Source organism: Ranitomeya imitator, chromosome 9, assembly GCF_032444005.1.
Source record: "Ranitomeya imitator isolate aRanImi1 chromosome 9, aRanImi1.pri, whole genome shotgun sequence".
Lineage (NCBI taxonomy): Eukaryota > Metazoa > Chordata > Amphibia > Anura > Dendrobatidae > Ranitomeya > Ranitomeya imitator.
This window is the reverse complement of record NC_091290.1, coordinates 74,567,541-74,576,290: the sequence shown is the minus strand read 5'-3', so window position 1 is coordinate 74,576,290 and position 8,750 is coordinate 74,567,541. Positions and strand designations below refer to the sequence as shown.

The 8,750-nt window shown below is 40.3% G+C and overlaps 4 non-coding genes across 4 annotated transcripts; all 4 read right to left on the bottom strand.

Annotated features, from left to right (window-relative positions):
* Positions 1–5,551: 5,551 nt before the first annotated feature.
* On the bottom strand, positions 5,552–5,623 carry TRNAQ-UUG (transfer RNA glutamine (anticodon UUG)). The gene has a single exon. It is a non-coding gene; the product is annotated as a tRNA-Gln (tRNA).
* Positions 5,624–6,283: 660 nt separating this feature from the next.
* TRNAS-AGA (transfer RNA serine (anticodon AGA)) lies at positions 6,284–6,365 on the bottom strand. The gene has a single exon. It is a non-coding gene; the product is annotated as a tRNA-Ser (tRNA).
* A 957-nt stretch (positions 6,366–7,322) lies between these two features.
* Positions 7,323–7,394, bottom strand: TRNAQ-UUG (transfer RNA glutamine (anticodon UUG)). Its single transcript has one exon. It is a non-coding gene; the product is annotated as a tRNA-Gln (tRNA).
* A 660-nt stretch (positions 7,395–8,054) lies between these two features.
* Positions 8,055–8,136, bottom strand: TRNAS-AGA (transfer RNA serine (anticodon AGA)). The gene has a single exon. It is a non-coding gene; the product is annotated as a tRNA-Ser (tRNA).
* Between the last annotated feature and the right edge of the window lie 614 nt (positions 8,137–8,750).

Genomic DNA, 8,750 nt, shown 5'->3' with positions numbered 1-8,750 from the left:
TAAACACTTGTGGCAGAGGGATGCCAGGGTCTTCCACGTGCACATTATACCACAGGTAAATCATGCCCTATTGTAGTTACACTTAATTCCATTCATTTGCCAGTTTTAGTAGTTTACTTGCACAAAGATGGTATAGTTACTGTGTATTTCTAGGTTGTCTTCATATGATATATAGTTTTTTTAGCCATTCATTATATTGGCTCAAACCATAGTCACTGTTTATTTGTCTTTTCCAGTCCTTATAACTTATCGCAGGCGACTGGCATTGATATTTGGTATTTTTCAAATCCCTTCTTTTTGTATTTGGAACTGTTAGTTATGGATTTATATAGGGCTGTTACTTTCTTAGAATTGTGCTTTGCTGTGGCCTATGGCATTGTGCTCCCCCGTTTTATGACTCAGTATATTTCGTAATTATATATATATATATATATATATATATTCATATATATAATTTTCTTTTGGTAACATTTTGTGAATCAAATTTAGTTTTTTTAAGGGATACTCTACCCAATCAAATACGGGTATAAATATTTGGACATTAATGTGTGACTTATATAAACACTTGTGTAATATTGCAGAAATGGTGTATATGGCAAGAGTAGTGAAAGTAACACCTGACACCAGAATGTCTGAGGACAGGGAAAAGAGTCAGGTACCAGACACCGTTTGGGCAAGGGGAAAATCTGATATGGGTCGGCTGCCCATTCCCCCTGTCATGATAAATCAAGAGAAGTAATCACTCCTCTTTGGTTAAGGCAATACCCCTTAAGTCTAGTCAAATCAATGGCCCTGAGCAGGGATATTAAAGAGTACGTTAAGGCAGGGGTTCTAGTGCAGAGATATTCCCCCTGCAACACCCCTTTGTATCCCATTAAGAAAAAAGGACCCAAAGGGTTCCCCTGACACTTACAGAATAGTTCATGACTAACGAGCTATTAATGATGTTACAGTGAGTGTGACCTCAACAGTCCCTAATACACACACCGTACTGTCACAGATCCCCGCAATGTCAAAATGTTTCACAGTTATTGATTTGGCAAATGCATTCTTCTCTGTACCACTGCACTTTGACTGTCAGTATCTTTTGTCTTTCACTCACGAAGGTAAACAATACTGTTGGACGGTCCTCCCACAAAGGGGGAAAGAACTCCCCAACCATCTATTCAACAGCGATGGCAGGGATTCTTGAGCAGTGGCAACCACCTCATCCACAGATTGTGCTATTACAGTACATGGATGACCTCTTGCTCTGCTGCCCGGACCAGATGTCCGGAAGCTACAGTTTCCTTGCTGTGTTTTTTTTTTTGGCAGAAAAGGGTTGCAGAGTCTGACGTGACAAATTACCGTATTGCAAACAAAAGGTGACATTTTTAGGACATTGTATTGCTGAAGGTACAAGACACCTGACTGAAGACAGAAAACAGGCAATACAAATCTCCCTTTACCCAGGTCACACCAGCATCTACGCACTTTTCTAGGTTTGGTGACCTACTGTAGGCCTTGGATAAGGTCTGCTTCACAAATGATGCACCCACTCTATGACTGTTTGCCATCAGAACCCTACAATCTCACTCAAGAAGCAATTGACTCTTTCCACTCTCTCAAGCTGCTCATTGTGTCAGACATTCCAAACTAGGATCAGCCATTTTTCTTATTTTTCAGAGCAGGGTGGACATGCTACCGCAGTACTGACACTACAACATGGAAAGAAACAGAGACCGATAGCTTACTACTTAGCACAATTAGACCCCGTGATTAGAGGGTCTTCTATATGTGTACGTGCTGTAAGAGCTGCTGTATTACTGAAAGGCATGTGAAATCACACTGACTTTTTCTTTTTGACTTTTTGACAATTTTGTTCCCCACGTGACATTAATGCCATACTCGTACAAGTTCAACCAAAACAAATTGTCAATGGATAGACAGATCAGACTTGAATGTGCTCTAATACTAATTCCTGAATATGTCACCCTCAAAAGACATAATGTTCTGAATCCAGCCACTCATCTGCCTGCGGATTCAGAAAAGGGGGAATTGGTGACAGCATTGGCAGGTGGGAAAGAGAGCAGGACATGACGTTGACATGACACACGAACATGACTGCATAGGAACTGATGAGTCAGGAGACAGTGGGTTTTACATATGTTCGTGGGAAGAAAAAAACCTGTTCCGAATGCATATTTTGAGGTTTTTTATTTTTGTAGATGGCTTCAGATACCACCAGAATGGGCGACTCTACATTGGATATGCATTAGTATCCTCACATGAGGTAATCTGAGCTGAACCACTCCCTCCTCACATGTCGGTGCAGGAGGCAGAGTTGAAGGCACTCACTGAAGCGTGTAGAGCTGCTGCAGATAAAGTCGCTAACAGTTACACAGATTCGAATTGTGCATGGGGAATATCCCATGATTATTGCCCTATCTGAAGAAGCAGAACGTTTCTTACATCAGCCGGTAAGCCCATTAAAAATGCAGAGCTGGTGAAACAATTAGTGGAGGCATTGACGTTATCAGTCCAGGTTGGCATCGTCAAGGTAAAAAGCACACACGGACGGTGACTCTGTGGAGGAAAAGGGCAACAGAAGGACGGATGAGGCTGCTAAAGTAGCAGCAAGGCGGCCTAGGGAGCAGTGGATGGTGGCGGGGAGTCAGCGTATTCCAGCCACACTGAGCCTAGATGTCCTGAAATCACTCCAGCTGCCCAAACAGAGAAGGAACACTGGGAGAATGGGAGCTGAGCTGAACTCAGAAAGAGTATGGGAGAATCAGGATAAATCGTATATACCAAGATCCCTGCTCCCAATCATGGCGCAAGCAACACAAGATGCCTTCTGGATCGCTCCTGGTTTCAGTTACGCAGCCGCAAAGCTCGTACGGTCATGCCTCATTTGTGCACAGCACAACCCAGGTAAAACAGTAAAAATCCCTAAGAAAGCGACACCCAGGCCTCTCTACCCGTTTCAGAGACTGCAGACTGGCTTCATACAGCTACCCAAGGTAGGAGTGTGTGAAAAATGTCCTAGTATGTGTAGATCTCTTCTCTGGTTGGCTGGAAGCCTATCTGGTAAAATGTGCAAATACTAAAGCGACTGCAGACAAACTCATGAAAAAAACTGATCTGCAGGTATGGTGTCCTAGAAACCATAGACAGCGATAGGGACACACACTTCACGGGAGAAATAATGAGGGAAGTCATGCAGGTCCTGGGAGTACAGCAAGCATATCATGCACCATATAGACCACAAAGTAGTGGGAAAGTGGAGAGACTAAACGGGACACTTAAACTGGAAAATCAAAGGCCATGGCAGACACAGGAAAGAGCGGGGTAGAGTGCTTGTCTCTTGCACTCTTTTCAGTCACACACACTCCAAATAGAAAGACAGGCTTGTGCCCTTTTGAAGTCCTGTTTAGTAGTTTGCCAGAGGCTGGTCTGTACTTCCCACAGGTGCTACAAAAGCAACACGGTGCTATGACAGCCCATGTCCAGGCCTTACAGAAAAGACTTAATGTGGTGCATAAACATGTGTTTTCATCCATTCCAGATCCTAATGCCAGTGCAGATGTATATCAGCTGAATCCAGGTGATTGGTGGTCATACACAGATGTAAATCAGCTGAATACAGGTGATTGGTGGTCATACACAGACACGTGAGAAGGAGCCTAGATCCACGGTTTGACGGCCCGTTTTAAAGTCCAGCTGACCACATTCACCTCAGGGAAACTTGAGGGAAAGCCCACCTGGATCCTTGCCAGTCACTGCAAAAAGATCTTTTCATCAGCAGAATGACTGTTGTCCTAATCACCTTGCTGGCAGTGGTAGGATGTTTGCACCTTACAGAGACCCTGGATAAACAAACTTATTCAACATCTTGCTTTTCTTATAAAAGACGCGGAAGGACAAAAACTGCTGGACTGTTGGATCTGTGCACACAGCCCAGTATCTGCAAGGACTATGCTGTACTTAGACTTACCCCAGGACCCAAGGAAGGTATTAACACCACACTGCATTCACAAGTGAGACTTGGACTCAGATTTTCGTGGTTCCTTAAGGCTCTTAATGAGACTAATACAATATAGAGACTCCTTTTTAAATCCAGCCAATTGGCTTAGCGGTCTAGCGGGATGGATTATTTTTGGTATTTTACAGACTTGTATGCAAATTTTGTTGCTTTGCTTATTGTTTTATGTAGCCATAAAAGTGCTAATATATGTATTACCTAAGCTATGGAATAATGTATGTGTACAAAAAAACCCTAAGGCTGAACCTTCTGTAGTATATCATAGGTCCCGTATGGCCACTGTTGACTGGGGAGGTGAGTGTCCACACTGAGGGTGGATGGGTGAAGCAGGTAGGAAGTCCCCTTGTGGGTATTAGACCCATGAGACAGTAGCTTCTTTGTGGACATCATCTGACCCCGTAGCAGAGGTTATACCATTTACAAAAGGGGGAAATTGATATAGAAGGGTTAATAGTTTGCCTTTAAGTGCCTCTTGCCTTTAATTGTTAGAATTACTAGAATCTGTTGATGCAGTAGTCTTAGTGTCTCCACTTCAAGGAGACTACACTTCTTATCATGTATGTTCTCCATATTCAGTCACAACATGTTATTTGGTACGTGATAGATTAAAGGTCAGTATGACCCTGGGTGATGGTGGGGGCTACATGAATTGCATTGAGAATTACATTTGTTGTAAATGGTATAAAATATTGCTTTCTTGCTCTATTACTTCAGAAAAAAGTGACTTGCTCACAGGATATGTGTGAGGTGTCTTTTTGTCTCCAAGCGCGCTTGTAAAATGACGGGCGTAACTCCACAATTTGGCCCTCACTGGTGATCTGTCAGCTGACATTTGGGTCAGAATGAAAAACAGCTATAACATGTTCATATGATCAGGCTTTTGGGTGTCTTTTAACCACATCAAGTTTCCAAAAATGCCAAGCGGTTAACTAAAATAAGCACATCATTCTTCAGGTGTTTTTCATTTCGAATAGCTCCATACTTATAATACAATTTAATGGCAAGGTTAGAAAAACTCCTTCAAGGTTCCTGAGTGACTTTTAGTGCGTTTTGTGAGCTACAAAGAAGCGCGACAAAAATAGACTCAAAAGGTTCCCAAAATAATTTTATAAAAATACCACCAAAAATGTTTGCAAACTGCTTTAGGAAATTCTGAAAAACAAAAGAAAAGATGATTCTGGAAGAAAACGCCAACAATTCCTGAAGCCATTTCAGCTTAAAATCCTTGTCAGTTTAATACACCTGGAAAAAGTGTTATGTGAACATTGACATAAATCATAGGGTATGGTTGCTTTGTGTGACACAATTCGTAAGAGTGTTGTATCTTAAAGTCAATTTTAAGTTTCGGTAATCCTGCTTCATAGGTGGATTTGGCCATACAACTCAAAGTGATCACTCCATGGATGTTTGGAACATTCAAATCTTTTTTTGGCATGTTGATTTTAACTCTCTTTTTATGTTAAAACTTGGGCACAGGAGAACTCAGTGTAAGCGGAAAAACTGAAACATATGTACAAAGTGCTGCCCAGGTTCCACTGAGATTTGAACTCAGATCGCTGGATTCAAAGTCCAGAGTGCTAACCATTACACCATGGAACCACATGAAAAAACACCTGGCTGCAGTTTTTGTGCTAAAAAGCACATTTGAACTCATAAATGAAGGTGAATACAGGCTCTAAAGCTGTTGTGCAAATCTACAATTAATGCACAATGGTAAATTAATATCTCCTAAACTTTTATTCCACAAGTGTGCCAAGGGTTCCTTGATATCTCAACAAGGACAGTTTTAAATGTTGATGAAAAGTGGCTAGTAAATAGAGTGCTGGATCTGTTACTTGGAAACAGGGTAAGAAAATAAATAATTGCAAAACTTATACTGTTAGAAAGCTGTTCATCCAGAAGTGGCTAAAAAATTTTCATTGTGTGGTAAAAAGTTTCTTCCAAGAGATAATTCAAGGTTGTTGCAAATCAAAGTGCATGTCTCAGTACATCTGCCACAGCAGTGGTCTGTGACTGCTAGACAAAAGAGGGAGAAGCACCACTTACCTGGTGGCACTCATGGCGCTTCTTTTAATTAGTGGCTTGACGCACGTGGGATGCAGCGTCAGATCAGCTTATAGAAAATACATCCAAAAATCAAGTCAGTCTGGTTCTAGAAACCCGGTCTAAAGTTTGCATATCACCTTCATGTGTGATAAACCAGGACACACGCAAATTTATCTTCTCGGGTAATCAGACAAAAAACTACAGGAACATATTCGTAGTCGGCAGGATTTGAACCTGCGCGGGGAAACCCCAATGGATTTCTAGTCCATCGCCTTAAACACTCGGCCACGACTACTCAGACATTGACCATTGATGAGTTTCACACACCTTTTCTTATAGCACCATGATCAAGAGCTGTGATTATCATATTGGAAAACATCTCAGAAAATAGAAACAAAATTCCAGGTACCAGTAAAATATAAAAATCTGATTTAAAGTCATCATCAATGGGAATCATGTACAGTTTAAGACTTTTACCTCTTTATAAGGCGGATTTTCAGTGGGTCCACTCCAAAATCATCCTGAAAATTACTCTGAAAATGCTGAAAACACTGAACAAATTAGTTTCCACGTAAAAAAGACTTGCTGTTCATATGATCAGACTTTTGGGTGTCTTTTAACAACATCAAGTTTCCAAAAATGCCAAGCGGTTAACTAAAATAAGCATATCATTCTTCAGGTGTTTTTCATTTCGAATAGCTCAATACTTATAATACAATTTAATGGCAAGGTTAGAAAAACTCCTTCAAGGTTCCAGAGTGACTTTTAGTGCGTTTTGTGAGCTACAAAGAAGCGCAACAAAAAATGACTCAAAAGATTCCCAAAAAATTTTTACAAAAATACCACCAAAAATGTTTGCAAACTGCTTTAGGAAATTCTAAAAAACAAAAGAAAAGATGATTCAGGAAGAAAACGCCAACAATTCCTGAAGCAATTTCAGCTTAAAATCCTTGTCAGTTTAATACACCTGGAAAAAGTGTTATGTGAACATTGACAAAAATCATAGGGTATGGTTGCTTTGTGTGACACAATTCGTAAGAGTGTTGTATCTGAAAGTCAATTTTAAGTTTCGGTAATCCTGCTTCAAAGGTGGATTTGGCCATACAACTCAAAGTGATCACTCCATGGATGTTTGGAACATTCAAATCTTTTTTTGGCATATTGATTTTAACTCTCTTTTTATGTTAAAACTTGGGCACAGGAGAACTCAGTGTAAGCGGAAAAACTGAAACATATGTACAAAGAGCTGCCCAGGTTCCACTGAGATTTGAACTCAGATCACTGGATTCAAAGTCCAGAATGCTAACCATTACACCATGGAACCACACAAAAAAAATACATGGCTGCAGTTTTTGTGCTAAAAAGCACATTTGAACTCATGAATGAAGGTGAATACAGGCTCTAAAGCTGTAGTGCAAATCTACAATTAATACACAATGGTAAATTAATATCTCCTTAACTTTTATTCCACAAGTGTGCCAAGGGTTGCATGATATCTCAACAAGGACAGTTTTAAATGTGGATGAAAAGTGGCTAGTAAATAGAGTGCTGGATCTGTTACTTGGAAACAGGGTAAGAAAAAAATAATTGCAAAACTTATACTGTTAGAAAGCTGTTCATCCAGAAGTGGCTAAAAATGTTTCATTGTGTGGTAAAAAGTTTCTTCCAAGAGATAATTCAAGGTTGTTGCAAATCAAAGTGCATGTCCCAGTACATCTGCCACAGCAGTGGTCTGTGACTGCTAGACAAAAGAGGGAGAAGCACCACTTACCTGGTGGCACTCATGGCGCTTCTTTTAATTAGTGGCTTGACGCACGTGGGATGCAGCGTCAGATCGGCTTATAGAAAATACATCCAAAAATCAAGTCAGTCTGGTTCTAGATACCCTGTCTAAAGTTTGCATATCACCTTCATGTGTGATAAATCAGGACACAAGCAAATTTATCTTCTCGGGTAATCAGACAAAAAACTACAGGAACATATTCGTAGTCGGCAGGATTTGAACCTACGCGGGGAGACCCCAATGGATTTCTAGTCCATCGCCTTAACCACTCGGCCACGACTACTCAGACATTGACCATGGATGAGTTTCACACACCTGTTCTTATAGCACCATGATCAAGAGCAGTGATTATCATATTGGAAAACATCTCAGAAAATAGAAACAAAATTCCAGGTACCAGTAAAATATAAAAATCTGATTTAAAGTCATCATCAATGGGAATCATGTACAGTTTAAGACTTTTACCTCTTTATAAGGCGGATTTTCAGTGGGTCCACTCCAAAATCATCCTGAAAATTACTCTGAAAATGCTGAAAACACTGAACAAATTAGTTTCCACGTAAAAAAGACTTGCTGTTCATATGATCAGGCTTTTGGGTGTCTTTTAACCACATCAAGTTTCCAAAAATGCCAAGCGGTTAACTAAAATAAGCATATCATTCTTCAGGTGTTTTTCATTTCGAATAGCTCCACACTTATAATACAATTTAATGGCAAGGTTAGAAAAATTCCTTCAAGGTTCCTGAGTGACTTTTAGTGCGTTTTGTGAGCTACAAAGAAGCGCCACAAAAATAGACTCAAAAGGTTCCCAAAATAATTTTATAAAAATACCACCAAAAATGTTTGCAAACTGCTTTAGGAAATTCTGAAAAACAAAAGAAAAGATGATTCAGGAAG